General features: G+C 43.1%; 1 long non-coding RNA gene across 11 annotated transcripts in view; it reads left to right on the forward strand.

Annotated features, from left to right (window-relative positions):
• Window positions 1–27817, forward strand: part of LOC115318937 — a 66782-nt gene that overhangs the window by 28553 nt on the left and 10412 nt on the right. For 4 of the 11 annotated variants that reach the window (XR_006078370.1, XR_005716033.3, XR_005716025.2 and 1 more), the window contains 3 exons: window positions 1360–1992; window positions 5967–6038; window positions 7843–8081. This is a non-coding gene — a long non-coding RNA (uncharacterized LOC115318937). The remainder of the gene's footprint in view (window positions 1–1359; window positions 1993–5966; window positions 6039–7842; window positions 8082–27817) is intronic. The other 7 variants (XR_005716027.2, XR_005716034.2, XR_005716036.2 and 4 more) reach the window with 4 other exon arrangements.

The following is a 27817-nucleotide window of genomic DNA, read 5'->3' on the forward strand; positions in this document are numbered from 1 at the left end:
CCGAAACACTGTTTTCGCTGCTCCAAAAGCCACTTTTGCTGCTCCAAAACACACTATCTTGGCCGCTCCAAAGGCCACATTTGCTGCTCCAAAACACTGTTTTGGAGCAGCAAACACCTAAGTGCAAGACCTAAGTACAAACTTAGTGGGACTTGAATGTGCCTATTATCAGTGCTGCATTTGAAATCAGAATGGCAGTGCCCTTATATCTGTCCTTTCAGTAAATTTTACATGATATAGTTCCTTAAGCATCTGTCCCTTTGCAACATGTCAGGATTACAAAATTGTCAAATGATTTTTAATAATTTTAACGACCACATTTTTTTTTCAAAGTTCAGTTTACACTTTAGGGACAGCGACCATCCAGTGGTAGTTTTCAGCACTTTAGAGACGTCTGGAGGCAAGTTGGCTCACCAGATAGCAAAATTCGTTGTCATAGCACCGTTCAAGACCAATTATTGGCTACAATTGGAGGACGACGACCATTCCGAGGTTGTTTTCATCATTTCAGAGACGTCTGGAGGCAGGTTGGCTCACCGGAAAGGGAACTTTGTTGTCATAGCACCATCTAAGATCAATTATTGTCTACAATTGAAGGACGACGACCATTCCGAGGTAGTTTTCATCATTTCAGAGACATCTGGAGGCAGGTTGGCTCACCGGAAAGGAAACTTCGTTGTCATAGCACCGTCTAAGACCAATTATTGGCTACAATAGGAGGACTACGACCATTCCGAGGTAGTTTTCATCATTGCAGAGATGTCTGGAGGCAAGTTGGCTCACCAGAAAGGAAACTTTGTTGTCATAGCACCATTCAAGACCAATTATTGACTTCAATCGGAGGCCGATGACTATCTCGGGGTAGTTCTCAGTACGTTGGAGCCATCTGGAGGCAAGTGTGGTCACAAAATAGAGAACTCGAATATAATAGCACCATTCAAGACCAATGATTGACTATGATATGGGGACGATGACAATACTCTGATTATCTTCAGCATTTGAGTTTTCTCTGGAGATCCCTCATTGCCTTGCAGAAGTGTCTCAACACCTCTCGCGGATGTGTCTCAACGTCATTCTCAGTCGTCGAAATGGATGGGCATTGGCTCCTTTATGACTGCCACTCGTGCATTCTTCATAGAACTTCTGTATCCATTCAAACGCATTTCTTTGCGAGAAAACATTTACATTTCCATAATACTGTGTACAAAGTTTTTTTTATGGATATCGGTATATTCATATATATGGAATTACTGGACACCCCTTCATATCACGAGAACGATGACTGATTCACTTGTACAAATTAAGCATGGGACAGCCATTCTTCCTAGCACCTCAGTCCCAACTGAACTGATTTAACAGATTCAAGCCTGCACAGCAGTGACTGGAGATACAGCAACCTTGTATGAAAAGTGCCGATAAGACAGTGCAGCCAACAGAAGGTGTAAGTTGACCAAAGTGAAATAAGTTTTTAATCACCCTCGTACGACATGGATCCTTCGTAACGTCTGCGTTCTGGCTCCAACCATACTTATTCATTGTTTAGTTTACTTCATGAGCCAATCTTAGTAACGGAATACATATAGCATTTACACCAAGACACTCTTTGTGGCTTTGTTTTAAAAAATGAAAGTTACATTAAAGCGGTTTTGCGCAGGTGAGGTATACGGCCAAGGGAACATAGTATAGGGGGCTAATTGTAACGATCAGTTGGCTAATTAAGTAAAATTCGTTAATTAACTTTTTAATAAATGAAAATAGACATGTGGTTCCAATTAGAAACTTGTTCAGCGTCACCTAAGGCCACTATATCAACTCTTTTTCGAAAGATATAACGCAGGGGCTGTATATTACAGCGTTCCATGAAAACGCTCAATGTGGACGCGTTTCTAGGTTTCGATTTGTTATTGCAGTGCATCTCTGCTCCCACGGTCCTGCTCGACAGTGGCTGAGATGTGCAACACAGTTGCGCCCAACTTCCCTCTATGCTACAAGGTAAGCGAGGGAGTGGCTTTGCGCCGCGACTACAGGAGGAGGAGGAGGAGGAGGGAGGGGAGGGGGAGGGGACAGGATTGCGGGCGCAGAGATGTGCTCGGATAAGTAAGCGAAACCTAGAAACACATCCAAATTGAGCGCTTCATTAGAACGACGTAAAATGCTGCCCATGCTTTATGTTCTAAAAAGAGTTGATTTAGTGGTTTTCAATGGCGCTTAGCAAGTTTCTAATTGGAACTATGTGTCGATTTTTAATTATTTAAAAAGTTAATTAACGAATTTTAAATAATTAGCTGACTGATCGTTACAATTAGCCCCAAAACTCTATCCCCCTGGCTGTATAACTCATCTGCACAAACCGCATAAGTGTAACTTTCACGGCTTTTTAAACAAATCTGTTAAGTTTTGAAAGAAACACCTGGTATATCTTTGTGTAGGTTAAAACTTTCCTACTTTGACCTTATTATGGTCATAAAAGTCAAAATTAAATGGGTTGTTAGCCTTCAGAGAGTGATGAATCAGTCAGCTATGAAATTAGACTGTTTGTGTCTCCACTGCAGAAAGAAAACTTACCATATGCAGCATGACTGCTAACTTGGGGTCTTTACATGTAACCTTGTAACTTGAACCTCTGACTTTCTTTGTGCTGCATCAGTCATTATTTTGTTAGCTCATAAAATTGAAGATAGTTAATTTTAGGTTAGTTCAAAAAGCAAGCTGCATTACGGTCTGGTTTCTCACTTATTTTAAATAGTCAGTGTTACGTAAAGTTTCCCCAGATTGGTAAAGTTCCATCTTTCTGTGGCAGTCGTGCATTTCATTCCTCTGGTTCTATTATGCTGTTCTAATTTCTATGCCTAGGTGTTGAGGGTTTTTCTAAGTGTCTGTTAGTTCTGTCTTTTAGCAAACAAATACAAGCTGTGCCTTAGACCTAGACATTGTACAAAGTTTCTTTTCTATTTCACCTGCTCTGCCTCAGATCTCAATCATGAAAACCAACACTAGGATTATCACATTAAGCTTAGGTCATTTATGACCTACATGATTTTCCAAAATAAACCATTCAGATTCCCGATCAGCCTTCATAACCATTTCATGTTTTTGTTAGTACCTGAATTATTTCCTTAAGAAAATAGATGAGCAGATGCTGGAATAAGCAAGGCTTGAGTCTAGGGCTGGGGTCCAGTTGCTTGCCAAGGATAATTTAACCATACATATTTGTATAAAAAATTTCCAAGTGCAGCCAGAAAACAGAAATACTGGGTATTTTCATGATGCGTACTTCACAACACAACTTATGTGCATTGCAACAAAGTGCACCCCAAAAATAAAAGTAAATATTGTATTCAATTTTGACAACAATTTAAATATATCGAAGTGCAAATACAATTACTGAACGATTATTAGCTTCTACGGTACTGCAGAACATGTTGTAACATCTTACCCAGAGGGGCATGGCGTGTGAGCTGTGGCACAGTACACTGCCTGTCTCCCTAGTTGAACGTAAGGCGGTGGCTGTCTTTGAAGTATGAAAACTCACACTAGGTCATCACATTGTGTCTATGAGAACAGTCATCTCTTCGCACCACCCGCCACAGCCTGCCCTAATACAGTGCTGAGCAAATCTCGCATCTTAGTTGTTATGATTTCTTGTCGCCGCTACAAAGTGCGGTCACCAGATAAGTTTCGACTGTAGAACGACACAGTTTTCCGAAGCTAAGATTTTACTCGGGAGACAAAGAAACTTCTCTTAAAAATTGTCCTAACACTAAAAAAAAAAAAAAAATAGCCTTTTCGTTGCATTATTGTTTAAATGCGTTGTTCACCGCAATTTAATGACAACGGAAGAATGGGGCTACAATCGGCTGATCGCCGAGATCGTGCACTGCCGCTATTCAACGCGCTGATTGGAAAAAAGGAAATGCGTTGAAAGTAAAAATCTGACGTTTACAACACCCTGTAACGCCGAATTAGAGCACAGCTCTTAAAGAAGACGAGGGAAGGGTACTGAGGGGAGGGTATACCCCCTCTCCCTGCTCCTCCTCACCCACTCATCCTCCCTGCTACTCCTCCCCTCCTCCTCATCTTCCTTCACCTCCCCCTCACCTCATCCTTCAAGCTCCTCTCTCCTCCCCTCCTTCCTTCTCTTCCCCCTCCTCCTCCTTCCTTCCCTCCCCCTCATCCTCCTCCCTGCGCATTGCATCATGGGTAGTGTTCCATAATGCACCGTGCGGTTACGCCGACTCCACTCAAGCCGGAAGCGGGTGCCTAAGAGCTGCGCTCTAAGATAAACAAGGTTGTAAATAGCAATACGTTACAGATATGCGCAAATAACTGCATACGAATAAGCACGCTGAAATAAAAACCAATGGGAAGATGGACGTGAGACGTGCGTGAGCCCCACATCTGCATACCTTCCCTGGTTAGGGCTAACACACACTGAGACTGGAAAGTCAACTTGAAAACGGGTCGATAAACACTTCACATAATATTTTGCATCTGTCGCAATCGAAGGTCATTCTGTTGAGGCTCTCACGCTGCTGTAGCCTAAAACACTTTGTACAACCAATTTCGTCCACCGTGTAGACCGCCACAAACCAGCCGGCATGTTTTAAATCCAGGATTAAGAAACGACCAAGTAAAGTACCCGATGTTGAGCGCTCACGATAGGCATGGTTTAGTGCTAGGTTTAGCGATAAGTGATTTTGGTGCAACAGAACAAAACCAAAACTCGGCTTAGGTTCCCTGCTAAGCTCTGATTTGCGTTAAGCTGCATTGGTGCAACTGGCCCTAAGTCTCAGACCGCCGCACCTTACTGTCACGACCAAGAAGGCACCCAAAACAGGCAGTAGAAGATGCGGGAAAGGCCGTCGTCTGCTCTCCGCTCCTTATCTGGGAAGCAGCTTTACCGCATTGCACGCGGAGAAGCCGTTGTGGCATGCCGATAGAGGCGTTCGGAGCGCTAACGACAACATGCCGGCGGAGATGACGGAGAGAGCCTAGATTTAAGAGAGGGAGCAGTAAGTGCGCCTGCATTTGATTGTTGCCTGGCCAGTCTAGCGAGAAAACTGGGCAAGAAAAGAGGGACATAAAATATAATACAGATGACCCAGGCTTTTAACTTGCAACAAAATATATATTGGCTTCAAGTTGCTTCCCAAAGCTCCATGAGGGTGTGACACAAAGAGGGAGGGGGAGAGGACGGTGAATGAGAGAAGCAGGGGGCTATGTGCCTATGCCAACAGCTAAGCATATGCAGCGGGAAGTAGTCTGCTGAGTGTCAAGTGACATGACGCCATTGGCTACAATATGTTTGCTTTTTGAAGCCTACATTTTACCTTTTTCTTCCCTTAGTGAAGGCACCTGTATTGTTTTCAAACGTGAATTCTGTTGTTTGATTATAGGGAATGAATTAGATTGTTGCACTTCCATTTTGTGTTAGTTCAATCAATCAATTAATCATTTTATTTGCACCTGTACAAGTACAAATGCTGGGAGGCAGACAAAAAGCCAACAGTTGTTTGCTTGACAAGGTATTCTCTTTCATCTTCTTGACAAAGCGAGCTACAAAAACAGCGAAGAGATAACTATCATATGTTTCAAGAGATAAAAACAGGAAAAAACAAACAAACAACAGAATGAACACTTGTAGGTATGACATTGTCGTGAAAACACTTATTGGTTTGAGAGCCCTGTGTTCTATTTCAACATAGAACACATGGTTGTGCACCATAGAAGTGGAAGTTCGAGAACAGTGATAATATGCAACCACCAGCTCTGGAAAGAAATGCTGCATGTAAAGCATACATACATTGTTATTTTCAGCAGGAGGTCGCATTTTTCGAATGTGCTCTCGCTGCACAAGCATTTATATAGCAGATGCATCTGAGGGTTCTGTACTCAATTGATAGTTATTTTTTAAATTCTGAGTATTAGAAGATTTGTACCTAACAATCCATCTTATTTTCTAATAGCACCCCAGGAGCTACTATCGCCCGAAGATGTCACAGGTGGTCATGATTCTTTGAGGCAGCGGAATTTCACCGGTAAGTTGCCCCCCCCCCCCCCCCTCACCGACGTTTTGACATGTGTGCTTGCCTCTAATGGCCCTTTCAGAAATTTGCATCAGGAGCTGTAGCTTTGACAGCATCCGTTGCAAGCACGTTGTCTGCAACGACCACAGTGTGTTGCTTGGACACACATTTGACACAACTTCAGCAATAGACTTTTTGCTAATTACCCAAGCACCAAGGGGAATGCTGGAAACGTAGGTACACATGCTGCACACGCTTGCCTTCTCTGCATAAAGGATTCGAGGCAAAAAACCAAAATAGGGTTTCGAGGAATGTGTGTGCAATGTGCTATTTATTTTAGATTTTTACCTTTGAACAGATTCGCTTGCAGACACCAGCACATGCAGTGTATGTTCATACATTCTCAGCATTCTCTTTTGTGCATGGTTAATTTGGGATATGGTCTATCCTGACATATATGGCAGTATATAGTGTTATTTCTGTGACTGAAGATTCTCTATGGCCATCAGCTTTTTCTTTTATTGGCCATGCCTTAAAAAACGTCTTTTCAAAGTATGATTGGAAGCAGGTAGGTGTTTTTGTTTGTATAGGCTTGATGTTGTTATTATTCCCAGGACATCATTCTTGCAGGCCTAAATAGAAGAGCAAACTGTGATTCACCGCACTAGAACTTGAATACTCCAGTCTCACCGCATTCTTGTGTTGCAACTATAGAAACATACAATAAGTTTCCTTGTGCAGTGTATTACTGCAGAAGAAAGCAGGCATGGTTCACACACTTGCAACTGCCTACAACCGGCACGGCAGTCATAAGCATTTATAGAGGTTTAAAGCCAGTCTTTTAACCTCTCCAGCCAGAAGCAGTCGCAAGTGTGTGAAACAGCCTTTGTGCCTGTTTTATTTCTGTTAATCACTACCCCTGGAATGAGATCAGTTGTGAGCAATTGAAGCAGCACCGACCGAAACCTAGTTCAGGCCAACATCTTTATGCAAATTTTTAATGCACATTCACAAGCCTGTTGAAAGCATTTTACGTGCATAATCTTTTTCTTTCAAACTCACTACAGATATAAGCACTGCATTAGCATGACTCTTCCCTATTTGTTAATTTTTCAGCACACAGTCGCTGACCAACATACTAAAGCAGGCTCCTCTGGTCCGTGCAATTTGCTTTGTAAGCAGTCGGTCAACTGAACCTTCAGTCTATGTCCAATCTGATGTTGAGGTTGGGTATACTGTCCCTATCACGTGAGCAGATAGCTGAAATTGTAGCCACAAGGCTAGCTCCCTCCTCCCTGTGAAAGTAGGGTGTTTTTCGGGTGGCGGATCTAAGGTTTGGGAAGCCAGTGCTTTCCTGTGGCCCTTTCAACCTTCCCTTGACACTTCTGCTTGTACAGCGCATGCTGACAGCTACTTGAAGTATCTTTTTGGTTGTAACGTTTGTCTCGACCACAGTTTTCAAGGGCATAGGAGAATAGTTTCATTGATTAACCCTTAACTTGACACTGTAAGTCAAGCAGGCTGTCATGACCATGCTCATCTCTTATTGGTGCTGTATCTTCAGAGTTTAATGTATTAGCTGTTAATTGAAAGTTGGCTTTGAGGCAAGATGCCGAGTTATTAGGTTGTAAACCAGACTGAGGTTCCTGCAATTTGACTGAGGCTTATTGTGCTGCAAGATCAGTCTAGGTTCACAATACCTGGGTGGTTGAGATGAATCTTCAAAGTTTTGTTCTAATTAAATCTGTATGATTTTCTTTTTTAGCACCTTTCAAGCTAAGTAGTTAATGGTTTTTTTTGTGCCTTGTCTTTTCAGCAGTGCATCTTTAACACCTTCAGTTTCTTTTCTACTGCAAGCCTGGTACTACAGCTTGTGGCCCGTGTAGAAGAATAGAGGGGTGAAACCAAGGCTCAAGTGACTGTGGACTCATGGCCCTCAGACAGCTAGAGCACCAGACCAGGCACAGACCAGAGCCATTTATGCTCCACTTCTAGAGGACATGTTGCAGTTTGAAACTACCAAGACTCATGGAAGCTGCTGACAGGAGGCTGTTGGTATGTTCAGTTTTATTCTTTAGTGGAATTACTTCTTGGAGCATTGTAATTATTTGTGTAATAATGGCAATTCCCTGTTTAATATCTGCAGAATATAATTGTTAGATATACATCCTTAGCCATTGAAGATCTGGAACTTTCCACAAGTTCTGGTGGCAACCACATAAAATTGCAGTCATGGAAAACACCAAGCCATATAGAATTTCTGGTTCTAACTGACATCTATCGAGAATCACTCCTCTGGTAGCATACCTCTTGACTTAAAGGGGCTCTGCAATCATATTTAAGCGTCTACCTTCTTTGCGGTTTCCAAATCTATTGGGGTTCGGGCAAGGCAGCGGGCACGGAGAGAGTAACTAAATACCAGTGCGTTATATTTTAACCGGACGATGTGGAAACCTCCTCCACCTACGGGGGCGACCTGCGGTGCCGAAAGCGCGCAATTTGTGTAGTCTACTGGTCAGACCCGCTAAAAGCTTCTTTTTAGTCGAAATACAAAATATAAGTGGCGCGAACTGTTTCAGATATTTATGAAAGTACTTTTTGTTCAGTATTTTAGATCAGAAAATAAACAAATGCAGTTTATAAAGACGGAAACAAGAAATGACTCGTCGACATATCCACCACCAATCGGTGGAAAAGGCGGCGCATACTAGAGGGGTAGTGGGGTCAGGCACCGATGAGCGGCGAGTGTAGAAAGGTCTCCGATGTACGTGGCGGCGCTGCGGTCGTATACGGTTCGAGGATCCGACTGGTTCCGAGCGTTTCGAAGGCCTTTGGCGAGCAGATTTGGCTTGCGATTTGGCCGTTTGGTGGTATGGTAGCGCGAAGTGGCTGCCTTTCTGAACTGATTTTTAACTCGTGTTTGCTATCGTTGGTGGCCAATGAAGTGTCATGCCGAATCAGTGTTTAATCGTGCAGCAAGTGCAGTGCGAGCCACCCTGGCCGCCCGCTTCATACAGCCTAGCCGGAACATGCTTTAGTGGCGCCCTCTCGAGCCATCGACACGGAGTGCGGCAGCCGTGTGTGCTTGTTGAGCTCACTAATCCTGCTCTAGTTCACGACCACTCAAGCGACGAGGACGTCATGAAAGAGGGTTTTTGTGCTTGTTTTTGTATTTTTAATTTGCCTATATCTTTTAAAATAAAGTAAAATTCGTGAAAAGAACAGTTTCATTAAGATACGACATTCAGTGCACTCAGGTTCGGTGCAAATTAAAAACCAGTACAAAAGTCCTTGCAGGGCCTTTTTAAAAATCAGCCATGTAATCCCTGTACATTAAATCAAATCATTTATTGCATCTGCAAGTACAGATGTCGAAACCACGGACAAAAAAGCCAATCTTTGTTGGCTTACTAGGTCCGGGCCCCGAGAGCTTGGCAGATGGTGACGGAGATGCAGGAAAAACAATCAGGGTAATAAATGTATACAGAAAACGCGTTAACTAAACGATTAACATAACTTAATACATGTTATACAAAAAGTAGGTACATAGGTTCGGAGATAGAAATTCACCTCACTATTGTTCTATATCACTCAGCATGATATCTTCAAACATCATTAGATACACTGAGCCTAATATGCTCCTAAACAAAAATAAGCACAGATTTAGAAAGACATTATCATGCAAAATACAACTTTTGTGATTTATACATGACATTCAATTAAATTTGCAACGTAAACAACAAACCGTTGCTATATTCAGTGGTAAAACTGCTGCGCTAATTGCGCCAAACTGTGCCAGAATGAATAACCTGCTACATGCTGCTCTAAAGGCTGTATTTGCGCGCAATTTGCGTCATGTCTGCGCCGAAAGGGAGCAGTTCTCGAAAAGGAAACTGAAAGTGTCTGGCACGGGACAAGCGATGCCACTGAAAGTTAAGAAAGTAGTTTTTTTTTCTTGATGCCTAAGTAGTATGTGCGAAGAATAGAGCTACGCGAATATTTTAATTTTCTAATAGTAGTTTGAAATAATATGGTGATATTCGCTTAAAAAATTAACTGCAATATTCATACATTTCGAAGTGTTGATTGCGGTGGGTTAGCTCCCTTGAGTGCGCTTCTCCTCAAACACAGTTGCACTGCGGAGAAGCAATACCCATGAAGCTGACACAGTGATCTCGCTACCCGCTTCGCCGCAGCTCATTCGCGCGCTTATGCGAAAAGCACATCTTCAAACTAGTATGGTGCACGCGCAGGCCTAATGTATATTAAAAGAAAAAAACAAAACAAAAAAACATAAAAGTTTTGGGATCGTTATTATTACATTGCAGTAAAATCTTCAAAATTTAACTGTGACTATTATTCAAGGGTATATGTTAGAGTCCGTTGCAAGTCAAGGAGGTAGGGTGAAGGTAAGACGGGCCGGGGCAGAGGAAGCAGACGGAACACTTAAGAGAGATTTCCCCCTCTCTTCTCCAGCATTCCATCTGCTTCCTCTTTCCTGGCCCGTCTTACCCTCACCCTACCTTCTTGAGTTACAACAGGCTGTAGGCAGCATAGTTCAAAAAACCTCTGTTTATTGTTTGTGCTTTTTTTTAATTCAGAATCAACAAAAATATTTTTATATAGGCACAAAATTTTTAAAATCCCCTCTATTATGTATGGCTAGGCTCCTTTATAGGCTTAATTTTATGTCAAATTTGTCATTTACTTGCCATCCCACTGTAGGTACTGGACGTTCTGAGGCTACAGTCTATAAATATAGCTAGATTAAATTTAACTACTCATAAGTGGGCAATTAGGAACAACCTTCGTGAGTCCAGCTGAATTTTTGTTTAAGCATGGTGGAACAGTAGTAAAAGGCATGGAGAAAGGTGCAAAAAGTCTTCAATATTCAATTAAAAAATATTCGACCGAAAGAACTATTACTATTCACTTTGAATTTGCTTGAAACCCAACATCTATTTTTGCTCATGCCAAATGAAGAGTTGTCGTCTTTTTCTTTTTTTTTGCGAACGGTGCTCACATCGATCGCAATGAATAGCTACCGCTACTCGTGATCGGTTAGAGTAGCTATGTGCTCCGCTTAGCTGTTCTATGAACAGCAGCAAGTTGAATACGAGGGAGGGCAATGTGAGGCACTTTCAACCATAAGTGTCCGTTTGATGTTAAATTTGTGACAATTACGTCACTGTAATAAAACCCGCTACAAAGTAGCCGAAAATATCTTTTTACGTTAAACACAGACTGAAGATGCCATCGGTACTAATAATAGGTTAATTGAGACTTCTACAAAATTGCTGACGTATGACTGTTCAATAAATAAATAAATAAATATCTGTAAAGGCCAGGTCCTCTGTGGGCATAACACTTCAGTCTCCCAATGCTCCAACAGCTACAGTCTTTTCTATGGGCTAACTTTCGAAGAGATTGTATAAAACTTTCTGACATGAAAGCTCAAAATTGTCTGCTCCAAAACCGATTTTTTCCTGTTACAAGAGCTGCTCCAAATCACCTCTTGTCAGTTTCACCACTGTATATTCCTAGACTTCTCAAAAGCATTTGACAGGGTGTCTCACAGGGCCGTACCCAGAAAAAAATTTCGGGGGGGGTTTTTGGCGACAACGGCGGCCATTTTGAAAGTGTCTATTGTCTTATTTTCACCTATGAATCATGTGCATCGGTGGTATATAATGGAGAGTTGCAGCAAACCGGAGAACCGGTCCCGGTTTGGTATCCGGTAGCCGACCGCGCCACTGCGCGTGCGCAGAGGTGGAGATTAAAATCGGCTGGCTGCAAGTGCACCGACCAGGGCCGTACCCAGAAAAAAATTTCGGGGGGGGGGTCAGAACCCCCTATCTCCCCCCCTGGTTACGGCCCTGGTGTCTCATAACCACCTTATCGTGCAATGTCACAATTGATCCCTTTATTGTTGCCTGGATTTTCTAATTTGTTTCCAATCAAGTTAGCCGCCTCGGTGGCTCTGGGACGACAGCGCCGGCCTACAGATCCCCAGGTGGCGGGTTCGAATCCCGACCGAGGTGCCCCCACAATATGACGGAGGCTTATTGCGGAGAAGGCGCCGTGTAACCGAGCTTTCGGTTGCACGTCAAAAGATCCCCAGGTGGTCAAAATTATTCCTCAGTCCTCCGCTGGGGCGTGCCAGATGCCCGTCGTAGGTTTGGCACGTAAAACCCCTAAATTTGACTGACTTTTTTTCCAATCAGGTTCAATGCACTGTTATAAATAACTTCATGTGATCCAAGTCCAACTTAACATTGGGCATTCCTTTAGAAAACATGCTCAGACCGCTTCTTTTCCTAATCTGTATCAATGATCATCCTTTTCGTGTTGCGTCCACTATCTGACTTTTCACAGATGACTAATTTACTCCTGTCACAGATGGCGATCATCACTTATCCTTGCAAACTGCCTTATTATCCATAGCGGGTTGGTGTGATAGTGGCTGTTGTCCTCGAGGATAAAGAAATGCAAATTGCTTACATTTGCTCAGCTTTCATTACCATCTTTTTATGTCTACAGTATTAACGATACCATCATCAGCACATTCTTGTTTTATAAATATGTTTTTCTTTATATAACAAGAAATTTTACACGGATCACCCGCATTAGACCTACTATCGGTAAGGAAGACAGCGCACTTGACTTTCTCCTGGACAATTTAATACTAGCCCCTCCTAATAATAAATGCGTTGCATACCTTACCTTTGTATGCCCTAAGTTAGAACATTCATCATCTGTATGGTCTCCATGGCAGAACTATCTTGCTGAAGAATTAAAACTTCTCCAAAAAAGTTTTACAATTTAGTTATTCTGTCTACTCTTCTTATACTACAGTGATGTGATTGCTGCGCCAAGGGCCCAACCCTGCTACATGCTGCTACATTTTGCCGAAATATGGGTGATCTGCGCCAAGCCTGCACCAAAGGACCAATTTCGGTCGCATTTCAAAACCGAAACTAAACTGAATGCTGTAATTGAGCATGCGTGAGCTAGGTGGCGCAAGCGTCCGCCCGACAGAAAGTACTCTGCATCAATTGTCCGTCCGGTCTTACATGGTTTTTCCCGCCGTCTCTCGTTTCGCGCGCTCGTCGTCTCGTGGGTTTCGTCCGTCGGCTTTTTAAAATTGTTTCAACTGTAGACGCTGGCTTGTGCGTACGCTCCGACGCAAGTGTGCCGGATACCAGCCATGCCGTCATGCTGTGAAACGAAACCACGTTTTTGCGCGGTGCGAGTTACTTTATGAGCTGAAGCACTCGCTCCTGAAATCAAAGGCCGTGGGAAAACTATATTTTGTCCCTGTCTGCCAGTCACCGTGGTCGCGCGAACTCGAGTGTTGCCGTCCCCACGTCACTGAAGGTATGGCGGTTTCTAAACTGTAACGTAAAGACCGCCGCATGTTCATCAACATTCCTGTTGTTTAAATCATACTCTACTACAAAAATTTTTCTTAACTCAAATACTGCTGTGTCGAAGTAGTGATTACCTAGGTTTCTCTCGGTGGGCTTTCTTTTCAGAAAGACCCCGGTACGTGAAAAATCTGCCGCAAAAGAAAGTTGAAGAGAGCTGAGCTAAAGCAAAGAATGCAATGTCTGCACGCTGAACCCGCACAGCACGCTTGCTTGTCTTGAGTTCAGCCGTTGCACAAAGCGCTCCAAGAAATTTTTGACCCCATGGCTCGCGATGTTGTGCATCGATGCGCTCAGGTTCTTCTTTCCCGTGTGTTTAGCTTGTTTAGCTTCTGTCACCTGTATTCACCAGGCACGACTAACCAGCGCCATTCTAAGGTTAGTAGCACGACTAAGTAGTCGCGAGCTAAACGAGAAATACGCGTCTAACGTGCAGATTATGTTCTGCAATATTCACGAGCGCGAAGCGAGCGGGTGACTATCTATTCAGAACTAACAAGCGGAAGATACGTAAAAAGATAGGACACGGATGTGCATATTTCAACGCAACTGCGTAAATGGGTATTGTTTCGTATAAAAACTAAACTTTAAATGTTTATCAGGAAAAAAAAAAGTTACAATGAGAGACATGTTGTCCGAGACAGTTTTACAAAGAAAAATTTAAAAACAACACCAGGGAGAAACACGGAAGCCGCATTGCCAGCGACATAAACAAATATGAAAGCGCCGGTAAACATGTTTTTTCTTGTCGTCCAGCGCCCTGCTGAGATCTCTTTAGCGGCATCTCGGTCCACTGAACATGGCTATTTACGCATTATTTGCTTCTCCAATTCTTTCTAGATGTGCCCCCAGGGTTCCGAGAGAGTAAGGGGTTCGTTAGCGCTGGCGGTCAGCGGTGCTATACGCGTTGGCCATGGCACTGAGTCGCTAGTCACCCGCTAAACACGGGCTAAACTAGCCCTACCCTATCACTAAGATTTGTCAGTCGACTCCTCAGTCGCGCGGGGCGACTATGCCCTAAACACGACCGGTGAAAACCAAGCGCTCACCTAGCGGCGACTATCGCTTGCCACGTGATAATTTTAGTCGATGACGTCACTAGTCAGTGGTTAAACAGGCGCTACTCGCGCCTGGTGAATACGGGTGCGTTTTTTGTCGTATATATGCTGGACAGTTACATTTTACTTTGCATACAATTTCGGAAACCAGTTGGTGACGGAGCATAGAGTCATGTTTTTTTTTCGATCGAACAGCCATCTCCGCTCGCGCGACGAAGCACGTGCAGCTGCAAGCTTGCAGAAGTTGCCCTCATGTGCATGCGGACATGAATGCACGGCAGAGACACCCTCTGGGATGCTTGCAATTCATTGTTTTACGTTTGCTTACTTTTGACGAAAATCTGGCACGTCGGGATCCAGTAAAACGTTGGCGAGCGGTTTTTCGGAATTGCTCGGCAATGGCCTTAGCAATGTATGTATACACTTGTGAGATGTCTCAATGTCTCTTTGGAGGCATTGCATGTGGACATTCATTACTAGCCAAAGGCAAAGCGAGGCTTGCAGCAGCCTTGCTAAGAATTACGAAAAGCAAAAAAAAACAAAAAAAAACACCCGCTAGTCGTAATGCACTCTTGTCTTGTGTACAATTTCGCATTTCACTGCAGTAGTTACGTGTTTCATCAGCCTAAGACTGCTTCCATATATTATATGACTGGTCAACCTAATGCTGTCAATATTGACTACTAAGCTGGTCATTTTCAAATAAGGTTTAATATGTCCAGTTTCGTTTATATTTATTTATGATGGGTACATATATATGTATAATTTAATTGAAGCATTGTGAAATTGGTCATGTCATTGGCATTTCAGTTACATGTTCAAAGACTCCCAGATGGTCTAACTTGGCCGTAATTTGTTTATTGCAGCGAGCAAAGCACCCTTCGTTTGTCCAGCACTTAAAAGGAATATTTTTATATTTCTAGGAATATCTGCTCCAAAAAACACCTTTTCTGCTCCAAAAGCCACTTTTTCTGCTCCAAAACACTGTCTTGGCTGCTCCGAAGGCGACTTTTGCTGCTCCAAAACACTGTTTCGGCTGCTCCGAAAGGTGCTCCGAAACGGCTTAGGCCAATCGCATCACTGTACTAGCATCTCTGAATTGCATTAGAGAGTGAATCCCCCAGAGCCAACGTTACTAGAGCAACTCAGTCGGGAAACTGCCTTAGGAGCCTGCTTTGAAAAATTGGCTATGATCTGTACTTGAGAACCGAACTAGACAAGATTGTATTGCTGCCATTTCTCTCGTAGCGCCCACTCTGGGAACTGCATGGTTGCACGTACCAGATCAGCGGAGTTGCACAAGGGCCGGTGGCGCCATCTCGCAGTGCCATCTCGAAGTAGCTATATAAAGCAACTTTGATATTTTGACTCGCCGCTAAGAGGCGGCACTGTAATCGTATCTAGTTGAAGACGTATAAAAGTGCTCTTCGCTCATCAAAAAAAAAAAAAAAAAAAGTTTTTCTTTGAGGACCTTCCATCGATGTTACGAGATAACCCCAAAGAGTTTTGGAAATTCATATTCTCCCAAAACAATGATCGGTCTGTCTACCTGATGGATGAAAATGGAAGTCCTGTCTGTGAAGCTAACGTTTCGAGTGCAGTGAATGAGTATTTTTCGTCTGTTTTTACTGTTGAAACAGAAAATAACTTTCCCCTGTTATGTCATTTGGATTTAGAGCCTATGACACCTATTGAAATTTCCCCTGCTGGAATTTCAAAGCTCATCGAAAGACTTAAACCCACTTCTTCTTGTGGGCGAGGTTATATCTGCTCAAAAATGTTTGCTAACACAAAAGTTATTTTAAGCTCGTACCTCCACTTACTATTTGCGCAATCATTGTCCCAATCACGTCTTCCGGCAGATTGGAAATTAGGCAGAGTTGTTACCGTTTTTAAAGCTGCCATTCACTCCTTGGTTTCGAACTATCGCCAAATATCATTAACCTGCATAGCATCAAAACCTTTAGAACATGTTTTATTCTTGCACATTGCATCGCATCTGGAATTTAGCAATATATTTTATAACCATCAACATGGATTTCGGAAAGGGTACTCCTGTGAGACATAACTTCTGGAATTCACCCATGATCATCATATTAACCTTCAAGCATGCATCCAGACTGATGCCGTATTTCTGGATTTTGCAAAAGCATTTGACAGGGTTCCTCACAATTGTCTCATCGCCAAACTCTCATGCCTTAATATTGACTCACTGGTTCTGTCTTGGATTCAAGAATTCCTTTCTTCACGCTCGCAATTTACATCCGTTAACAATCGTGAATCTAACACAGAACGAGTGACATCAGGAGTTCTCCAGGGATCAGTGCTTGGAGCTTTACTTTTTTTAATATTCATTAATGATCTCCCTGTATTTGTCGTTTCTACCATTCGGCTTTTTGCCGACGACTGTGTACTATACTATACAAATTGTTAATCAGAATGACCACTATGTGCTACAAAGCGATTTAAACAAAGTTAGCACATGGTATAATAACTGGCTTATGTCACTGAATAAATCAAAATGTAAATTAAATTGCTTTACTCGAAAATAATCATTATCAGTATTCTCATACTCAATAGGAAGCGGTCTGATAGAGGCTGTAGACTCATATAAATATCTCAGTGTAACAATGACAGCTAACCTTACCTGGTCTGACCACATTAAAAACATTAAAGCTAAAGCATCCTGAACTGTGGGTTACATTAGACGCAACCTAAAAGCCTCTCCCTCGCATGTAAAGAACGTGGCATGTAACACATACATAAGGTCAAAATTAGAATATGCAGCATCGGTTTGAAACCCTCATCAGATCTACCTTATCAACAATCTGGAATCAGTTCAGAACCGGGCAGCAAGATTTACCTTGTTCGAGTATGACCGCACCACCAGCGTATCTGCTCTAAAGAATCAACTGAACCTCCCACCATTACAAGTCCACCGTAAAATTGCACCCCTTTCAGCCCTTCACAAAATTAACTATTATCATCCTACGCCTCGCGACGCCCTACTGCGTTCTCTCCTCCGATCATCGACCCGACAAGGGAATTCTCGAACAATCGCCCGTTTATCTGGTTGCACGAACGCATTCAACCACTGTTTCTTTCCCCAGACAATTGTCGACTGGAACAACTTGCCTGATGCCATAGTAACAATTGAAAACTCTGAAGCATTCAGAAGTGAATTATTGAGATTATTTGATTAAACAGCGAGGTTTAATCTTGAAATGTGTTTATTGTGCCTAATGTTTTTTTTTTTGTGCTTTTATGGGAACTCGTGTTAATGCGTGTATATTTATTTTACCTTGTTCAGGTAATTATTGTATGAAACTTATCCACGCAGGCCCCCACCCCCTTATGTAATGCTCTCATGAGGGCTTTTAAGGGTATATGAATAAGTAAATAAATAAAAAAGTTTGGTCTTGGTGGACGCACGCGGTCCGGGTTTCAAGGGTTAGTTGCCCAATTGAGTGTTCTAATAACGTTGCCCAGAGCTAACCATAAAGACGAGAAATATGTCGGCGGACACTGTTTTACAAATTTTACTACATAATCCAGCACTTAGGAACACATTGTTTCCATCTCCCCTTTCATTTTTTTTCCAAGACGAGACATTACCTGCAACAATCAGGCCTTCTTCGTGTCCACTGTGCAAACTCTTTGACACCCTTAACAATAACAGAAGGAAACGCTTTGCCCGACCACATAGTCACTGCTAACAATATTTGGAATCAATGGTTCTAACAATACCACTCAAGTGATAAGATGTCCCTTGTTAATTTTTGTATGTATAACTTTTGCTAAAGGGTGATAATGCCTCAGACTAAAAAAAATTCAGGAAAAAAGTTTTTTTCTTAAAAAAGATTATGTTTATGTTTATTAACTTCAAAAGAGTGGTTTCAGAAACTTTTATTCATAAACATGCAAGATTTATCTCACAATAAATTATTTTCGACATATCCGAGTGAATGGGAAACAAGTTTTTTGCGCATTTTATTTAGCACGGCTTAATGCTTGTTTAACAATCCCAGAACATCTCACCACTTTCGTTGTAAGTGCTATTTATTCTAGGTTTAGCCCGTAGAAGTTTTCCAAGTTTAAAAGTATCAATGGCCAGGAGAAGCCTATACATCCAAACAAAAAATCCAGAAAATTTGGTGAGAGCAATCTTATTGGTTGAGACCCGAAACAGGGTTTATCATTGGTCCTGTCCGGTGAAGTGATATTCTGTTATCTTTGGTAACACCCTTTCACAGTATGTTCCACTTCAGATCCTATTCCTGCTTTGCTGCTCTTCCTTAGTATGTTTGCCTCTTAGTTCTTGCCAGTTTATCTGTCAAGGAATGCCTGCTACAAAAGTTAGCTCACCTGCAAGTGACACAAACTGGTAGCTATTGCCTGGGGAACAACAAAGCCTCAAAGGAAGGTGCTAAAAATGCTCCAGGGGAATTTTGCCTACCTCAAAGTCATATAAAAGAAAGAAACCTAAAGTTGAAACTCCAAATGAATTTTTCTCAGTTTCACTTTTTGGCAGGAAATATGGTATTAGGAAATGTATCATTTGACATATTGAAAGGGTGAAGATTTCATTCAGGGTGTTCTGGACTGAAATTTCTGATGGACACGTTAAGGTACTTATAATCTGAAAAAGATAAATTCATGACGAAACTGAATACTTTAAAACACAGAAATTTGTTAAAATCGCTTGCTTTTATGTGTGTTATTGTTTTTCTCTGGAATTCCATTTTCTACAATTAATGTCTACCTTAACTTGCACTATGGGTATTTTTCTTCACATTAAACCAAACATTTTGTGGGATGCAATTTTTTTAAATACATTTTCTAATAAAGTGACTTTTTTCTGGAGTTTGTTAAGCATAGTATGGGGGGGGGGGTTGTAGAACTGGCCTATAAGACTTAAACTTTAGATGTCATCAAGCCTAATGGGGTTCAATTCACCCTGAAAGTTTAAATAAATTTGAGAGAATGGTTCAAAAGTTGACCTTCCTAGGCCATGTCTCCCCTTACTTTTTTATCTGTGTATACTATTCTTGAGTTTATGAGTTGTAAGGAGACCGAAGAAGACGAGGAGTGCAGTACGAGAAGAAGAGAAGGAAGAAGATATAAAATCTAAAAGATGGTGACCATTCTTTTATAATGTGGCTCCCGAGTTTTAATGTTTTGGAACACTACAAAACGGCACAGCCGACTGGATTGCAGTAAGTTGAAGGGGTGACCTTCGAAGTTGAAAGCGGCGACAGGGGAGTTATACATTCCATGAAATGTCAGCTGCATGAAGAGCCTATGGCGTTACCGCTTGCGGTAAGCACCAGCACCTTCATTCAATATCTAGTTGACAAGCCAGGCCGAAGCCTTGAACATGTTTTAGAAAAAGTCAAGGTCAAGATAAACATGAAACTGTCAGATTATCAGAAGTTCATCTTGGAAACTACTTGACCGAAGCCAACAAACCTGCACTCTGAAGATGCAGGCCTTCTACTTGCAAGGATGCTTGGATTACAACAGATGGTCCATCAATTCAAACTACTTCAGACAATTGCTTTCACATTGCAAGCGGCGAACAAACCACGTTTTAAGATGGTGAAGCCCGACATCTTTGATGGAGCTTTTAGCAACCCAGAATGCTGGATTAATTTCTATGAGCATGCTTGTGGGCCTAACAACTGGCAGACAGTTCACGACAAAGTTAAGAAGAACTTGTGTCTCTTTCTTGATGGCATGGCCAAAAAGTACTACGAGCTGTGCGTGCTTTTGCATGAGTATGAGTCATGGCAGGAATGACAAGACAATTTTCTTTCCTCTTTTGGTCAGAAGCTACAAGCATGGCAACGAGCAATAGCCTAGAAGTACAAAGAGGGGACTGCAATGCAATACATTTTTAGAAGAGGATACTTGTGCAGCTTGCAGATTCAAAGCTACCAGATTCTTCACTGGTTCCTTTAATCATTCATGGGATGACGAAGGACCAGTTGTGTGCATACATCTTGGCATAACTGCCAAGATGTATGCAACAACTGTCTGAATTAGCCAACACACACAAGCAGCGGAAAGTTTTTTTAACTGCTCAGTTCCACTGAAGCCCAGCGTGCCGACACACAAAAGCACTGGAAGCTCTGTCACCAGGTCCACTGGACCATTTGAATGAAGTACTGCCCCCAATGATTGGATACAAAAGTAGACCACTCCCAACACCGTCAACGTGGCCCAAGAGGGCAACGTCAAAGAGGCCAGGGGGAAGATTGCAATGCAAAAAACTAATAAAAGAGGGTTTCGGTATCTGACCAATGACGCCAAGGGAGAGTGTTTCTTTGAACAATCATAACCTTTATATCTTGGTCAATGTAAATAGAAACAAGCTTCAAGCTTTAGTCGACAGTCGAGCAACTGTCGCTGTAATTAACGTGGACCATGTCAAGGATGCCAACATATCTGATGAACACATTGAGGTGAAGGGCTACGATGGTGAAAAGCTGGTGCATTGAAAATGGGCAGAAATTATCATCTATCAAAAAAACCACGCCAAAGTCAATGCACTGATGAGGCAGAATGTTGCCTATTGGTATTGGTATTTGGTATTTATTGCATGCCCAAAACACTGTGAAGGCTATCAACTCCTGTTGCCTTGACCACTCATTGAGCAGCTTTGTTTGAACATCTACTGGACTGGAGAGGTCAGCATTGACAAAGCACAAGTCTTCAGAGATGCACAGCCGACTCCAGAAAGAGCTCTCCGAAAACACAAATCAGCAAAGGACGTCACACAGATGTACCGGGAACTCGAATGTCTTGGAGATTTTCCAGAAATGACTACAGCAATCGAGGTACCTTTTAAGCTAAGGGTCATAATGGTTGTCATGAGGAAACCCTACAACATGTCAAGAGGGAGGAAGGTGTGGCCAAAGTCGGAGCTGCAGAAGATGCTAGACGCGAAAAAAAAAACCCATCTACTTCAAGTTTCACATCACCAATTACTGTTGTTCCGAAAGAGGATGGGTCGTTTCATCTGTACACGGATTACAGGATTATCAGCTAACAAACATCTATTTTCGTCTCCTATGCCACGAATTGAAGCCATCATCGACGAGACTGGTGGCTGTAAGATGTTTTCGCGCATCGACTTATGCAAAGGCTTCTGGCAAGTCTCATTACAGGAAGAATACAAGTACACACCTTTGTGACTCCATTCGACATATACGAGTGCAGCCGGCTGTAGTTCGCGTGGAAAGATTCTCCAGTCTTGTTTCAGCAAATGATCAATTGGGTCTTGAAGCACTTCATAGTAGTGTTCTCCAGTGTACATTGACGACGTTATCGTCTGCCTGAGGACCGCCGAAGAAGACATCGAACAGCTCACAAGTGTTCTTAAAGCTTTGACTGCGTATTTAAAAATTTATGCTAAGGAAAGCGAGTCAAGGTCATCTTCCTGAATCGTACGCTTGATGGCTTCACAAAGACGACGAAGCAAGAATCCGTCGATTGGATATCCATGTTTGTGAGGCCATATAACGTTCATTCTCTGCGAGGTTTCCTCGGCTTGGCTGGTCGATTTCGGGCGTTCATAAAGGGCTATTTTAGAGAAAAGAAATGCCTCATGGGGCTCGCGAAGATAGAAAGACCATTTGAATGGACTAACCAGTGCAAGATTGCATACCAATATCTGATCACTGGTGTTTCCAGTGATCCTGTGCTGACCCTGCCAGGTATCAAATTACCATTTAAACTGAATACCGACGCCTCGCACTATGTAACAGGAGCTGTGCTGTATCATAGACACCACTCTACCCCTGAATCAACAAATCAAGGTTATCGGATACTACTCTTTCACCTTCTCGGAAACACAGATCAACTACACACCCACTGAGAAAAAAGCACTGGCTTTGTTGATGGCGATTTAATATTTTCATACTTACCTCAATGAAAAGAATTTCAATGTTTACACGGACCATCAAGTGCTGACCTACCTTCTTGGTTTGATGGAAGCAAAAGTGAAGCTGGCGAGATGGATAAACAAACTGCGACAGTTTGAGTTTTACGTAAACCATCGTCCTGGAAGCATTCTGGCTGACGCAAATGCATTGTCCCGGCTGGCTGTAGACCTCCCATTCGAGGAGACTAATCTTCAAAAGGTATCTGAAGGAACAGAAGATTTCCAATTCGAAGACGCCAAATACACCATTCCTGGCACACTCGTCCATAAAGTGCTGCAGCTGTATCAAGATACTGGAGATGCAGGCATACATTGTGGTTTTTGGTGCACTTACAACAAACTGGTACAAAAGTTCAGATGGAACCACATGAAGGAGGACATCTGGAAGTATGTTACAACTTGCTACCAATGCCAACTCCATCAAGCCGAGTACCGTCCGCGAACTAACGAAATGGTTCTTCCAAAACACCCCGGAAAACCCTTCAAGACTGTTCATCTGGATTTCGCTGATATAAAAAAGAGCCCACGCATTCAGAAAACTCAAGCACATTTGATCTGCATCGACCAGGGCACACGAAGGGTCGCCGTCCGTCCTGGAAAGGAAGATGCAAATAGTGTAATACGTCTTTTGGAGTGGGATGTATTAAAAATGGGAGGACCGTCATTTTTGACAACGGACCTACCTGCCTTTGTAAGCGAACGCCTCTGGGACTGGGGTCTACAGCGCCGAATCACTTTGCAATGGTCATCTTCATACCATCCAGCAGCTAATGGCATGGCAGAGAGGGTCATCCAAGACCTCCAACAACACGCAATGATGTATCCAACCTTCAAAGGCGTATGGAAACGTTGCCTCACGGCAGAATTGGCTCATCACAACGTTCGCGTACTGCCGCTCCTGGGTGCAATACTATGCTGTCTTTGAAGACGCTCCTAAATTGCCAGGGGACCAGCAGCTGGGAATTTCGGAGAAACTGGAGCTGAGGGAATGAAGGAAAATAGCAGACAAAAGGTTCAAGTATCGAGGCAGCATGAAGAAAAACTTCAGGGCTCGCCACGGCAGCCAGATACCCAACGTGCAGCTGAATGACTTGGTCTTAGTTCGTAAAGACCTCCTAGGGACAAACTCCAACCTCCTTGGCCCTTTCGCGTTGTCAAGATGTCCAGCCAGCAAGGCATTTTGAAGACCATTGGATATCGAAATAGTGATGCCAACTCAAGTTTGCCACAATTGGCAATATTTTACTTTATCATCCCAGGAGGTATGAGTCTCAAAGTGTGGAAATGTAGGGAGACCGAAGAAGACAAGGACTGAAGTATGAGAAGAAGGGAAGGAAGTGGATGTAAAATAAAACCAAAAGATGGTGACCATTCTTTATAATGTAGCTCCTGAGTTCTTATGTCTTAGAACACTACCTACATGACTTTTCTTGTTCTTGAGTGTAATGGTCACTTATTTGCTATCGCAAATATCAGCAGCCTATCCCTTGTGTAATGCCCAGTTGCAGTGATGTGATTGCTGCGCCAATTACGCCAAACTGCGCCAAGGGACTAACCCTGCTACATCCTGCTATATTTCGCCAAAATAAAAGTAATCTGCGCCAAAGGACCAATTTTGGTGGCTTTTCGAAACCGAAACTAAACTGAGTACCATAATTGAGCATGCAGGAGTGAAGTAAATTCGGAAGACAAAATGAAGGAGTCATGTCAGCCTAGCTGGTTGTCACAAGACTGAGCGTTTATTCGTCGTCGTCGTCGTTTTGCCTTATTTTTCGGCGCGGCCGATCTTGATACATCGGTGGTTTAGGGTAAAAGAAGAAAACAAAACAACTTCGGTCAGCCGCGTGAACCGCAGCGCGTGCAGCGTCATTCGCTCCCCAACACACAAAGTGTTGTGTGTTAGGGAGCGAATGACGCTGCACGCGCTGCGGTTCACGCGGCTGACTTTTTTTTTCAAAGATAAACGCGGGCATGTGTGGATGCTCCGACAGTAGCGTACCGGGTACCAGGCCAGCCATGCCGTCATACTGTGAAACGAAAGCACGTTTTTGCGCGGTGGGAGGAGTTACTTTGTGAGCTGAAGCACTCGCTCCTCAAAAGAACGGCTGATGGAAAACTATATTTTGTGTCTGCCTGCCAGTCACCGTGGTGGCGCAACGTCGGGCGTTGCCATCCGCACGTCGCTGCAGATGTGGCGCTTTCTAAACTGAAATTTAAGGACTGCCGCATGTTCGCGGCGTGTTCACCGAAATTCCTTTGCATTTTTAAATCTTACGCTACTACAAAAATCCCTCTTTTACTCAGTTTGCTCTGTCGAAGTAATGATTATTTAGGTTTCTCTTGGTAGGTTTTTTTTCGAGAGGGACCCTGATACGTAAAAAATCTCCCACGGAAGAAAGTGGGTGGAGAGAAGTGATCTAAAGCAAAGAAGGCAATGTATGCACGCTGAACTCACAGAGCGTGCCTGTTTGTCTCGAGTTCAGTCGTTGCACAAAGCGCTCCAAAAGCTTTTTGACCCTTACTCGCGATGTCTTGCATCGATGCGCTCAGGTTCTCTTTTTTTGTGTGTGTTTAGTACGTACCTTGTTTGCCTGCCTATCAAGCACGTGCCGCTGGACGTTTTTGTTGTATCCTGGACAGTTGCATCTTGCATACAGTTTTGGGAACCAGTTGGCACTGAAGCGGAGTAGCATGGTTTCGGTCGAACAGCTATCTCCGCTCACGCGACGAAGCACGTGCAACTGCAAGCTTGCCGAAGTTGCCCTCAGGTGCATGCGAATATGATTGTACAAGAGAAGCACCTGCTGGGACGCTTGCAATTCATTGTTTTACGTTTGCTTACTTTTGACGAAAATCTGGCTCGTCGGGAACCAGTGAAACGGCGGCAAGCGGTTTTTCGGAATCGCTCGGCAACGCCTACAGCATTGTACACTTATGGGATGTCTCAATGTCTCTTTGGAGACATTGAAAGTTGACATTCATTTCTAGCCGAAGGCAAAGCGAGGCTTGGAGCAGCCTTTCAGAAAGTTTCAAAAAGCGAAAAGAAAAGCATGCGCTAAGACTCGTAATGAACGTTTGTCTTGTGTACAATTTCGCATTGCTCTGCAGTAGTTACGCGTTTCATCAGTCGGAGACTGCTTCCTTTCATTATATTATATAACTAGTCAACCTACTGCTGTGATATTTACTTGTAAGCTGATCATTTTCAAATAAATTTTATTATGTGCAGTTTGGTTCTTATTTATCTTCAGCAGTTACATATGTGTGTATAATTTACCTGAAGCACTGCAAAATCTGTCATGTCATTGGCATTTCAGTTACACGTTGAGACTCCCAGGTGGTCTAGCTTGACCATAGTTTGCTTATTGCGGCGAGCAAAGTGCCCTTCGTTTGTCCAGCACTTAAAACAAATATTTTTTTTCTAAGAATACCTGCTCCAAAAGTCACCTCTGCTGCTCCAAAACACTGTTTTGGCTGCTCCAAAAGCCACTTTTGCTGCTCCAAAACACTGTCTTGGCTGCTGCAAAGGCCACTTTTGCTGCTCCAAAACACTGTTTTGGCTGCTCCGAAAGGTGCTCCAAAACGGGTTAGGCCAATCGCATCACCGCAGTTGTGAAACCTTCAAGGTAATAGTGAAAAAAAGATATTATGTAAGGCCTGTTTACACATACAACCACAGCTCTACATTAGGGCTATTAGTCAAGACCTGGGAATACAGTGTAGACCGCATATAACGTAAAACGCGGGAGTCGCGAAAATCTGCACTATAAGCGGTACCGCGTTATAACGAAAACATCAATTTTTCAGGCCAAAATACATGCCATAAGACAACTTACCTTAAAAAAAAAAAATTTATTTTATGTTAGTCGAAGAGGAGTCTTTATTTCACCAGACTAGTACACTTCTCTTTTAAGTGTGTCAATTTTGAAAGAAATGAGCGACTTTTGCCTGGCGCAGCCTTTTAACGGCGTCGCTGGTTGCGGACGGACGTTGCAAGCGTTAGAATTGCTAACCCTAATCACTTTTTTCCGGTGATGAAGACGCGTGAAAATTAGCATCCTTTATACGGTACGCGCCAGTAATACCTTCAACTTTAGCACAGGCGTGAAATGCTCCAGATAAGAAATCCGGGCGATGTTCAAAAACACAAATGCTTAGAAAGCACCACTGTAGTCGAAGTAAACAAACACAACGACACGGGCGTTTCTGCCGTCTTGAGAGTGCCGCCACGACATTGCCGCACGAGTAGGTGGATCTCCCCTTCTAGTACGTGCTGGGTTATCATAGCGGCACACAACAAAAATTCACAGTAAAGGATAGTGCTTTTGCGTGGAACGATCGCAACCGACGCCATGTTTGCGGATAGATGCCGGCCCGCGACTGACATGCAACGCGCTCTAACAGTTCTCCCCAACCTGCAATTGGTCTGTCGTTGCGGTTGTTTCCAACGCACGCACGTGAGCGACACGTGCGTGCATCCCTTCGTCGGTATGGCAACTGAAGCCTCTCTCTTCGCTTCTTGGAGCCACGACTTCGAGCAACCTCTTTGCCCCGCGAGTGCCGCTTGCGGCTAGCCAGGCTAGCGCCATTATCTAGTGTCGCACAGGGAAGCGTGCTGGCTGCGCAGGGCAATCGGCGCGCTGTTCCAGAAACCGCACTATAACCAGTATTTCCCTTCGCGCCTGCATTTTAAGTGGTATGTAATTACATGGAGTTCTATGGGAGGCGAACCGGTGGTTTAAATAAAAAAGTCGCGTTATACCCGGTCCTGCACTATAAGTGGTTACGTTATAAGTAGTCTATACTGTAATGCTGATCTTGTTTATGCAGTCTTACATTTGTCCTACACCAGTGATACAGTGGTGAATTAGTGCTAAATTAGGTTCATCAGCTCTGTGCTGTACATGTGTACCAGCCTCTAAAAAAAATTTTTTTTGTTCATGTTAAATTTGTTTTTTACCTGCGTGTCCCTCCTACATTTTCTTTTTTGAAGGTCCCTTTTAAGTTAAAGGGACACTGACAGCCCCCAAAATTTTTTTTTATTTTTTGCCAGGCACTTCATTATGGTGTCGGAGGACTACCCAATTAATATTTTGCAACAGAGTAGCGTATTTGTTTAATGTAGCCAAAAGACGCAACTGCTCGAAATCGAAACCGAAACCCGACGGAGGTCGGAGAAGTGGAGAGAAGAGAGTGAGTGGCGGAAGTCACGTGGCTACACCCGACCGTGCGTTTTTGTTTTTGTTTTCTCCTCTCCATAGCAGACGACACGACATGCGGTGTGCTATGCGGCGTGCGGGAACTGCTCGCCGTGCGATTCTTTTGCAGTTATGTTTGTTCCGCTCGTTGTTTTGTACTCCA

This window comes from Ixodes scapularis, unplaced genomic scaffold (genome assembly GCF_016920785.2).
Source record: "Ixodes scapularis isolate PalLabHiFi unplaced genomic scaffold, ASM1692078v2 PGA_scaffold5__190_contigs__length_132052651, whole genome shotgun sequence".
Taxonomy (NCBI): Eukaryota; Metazoa; Arthropoda; class Arachnida; order Ixodida; family Ixodidae; genus Ixodes; species Ixodes scapularis.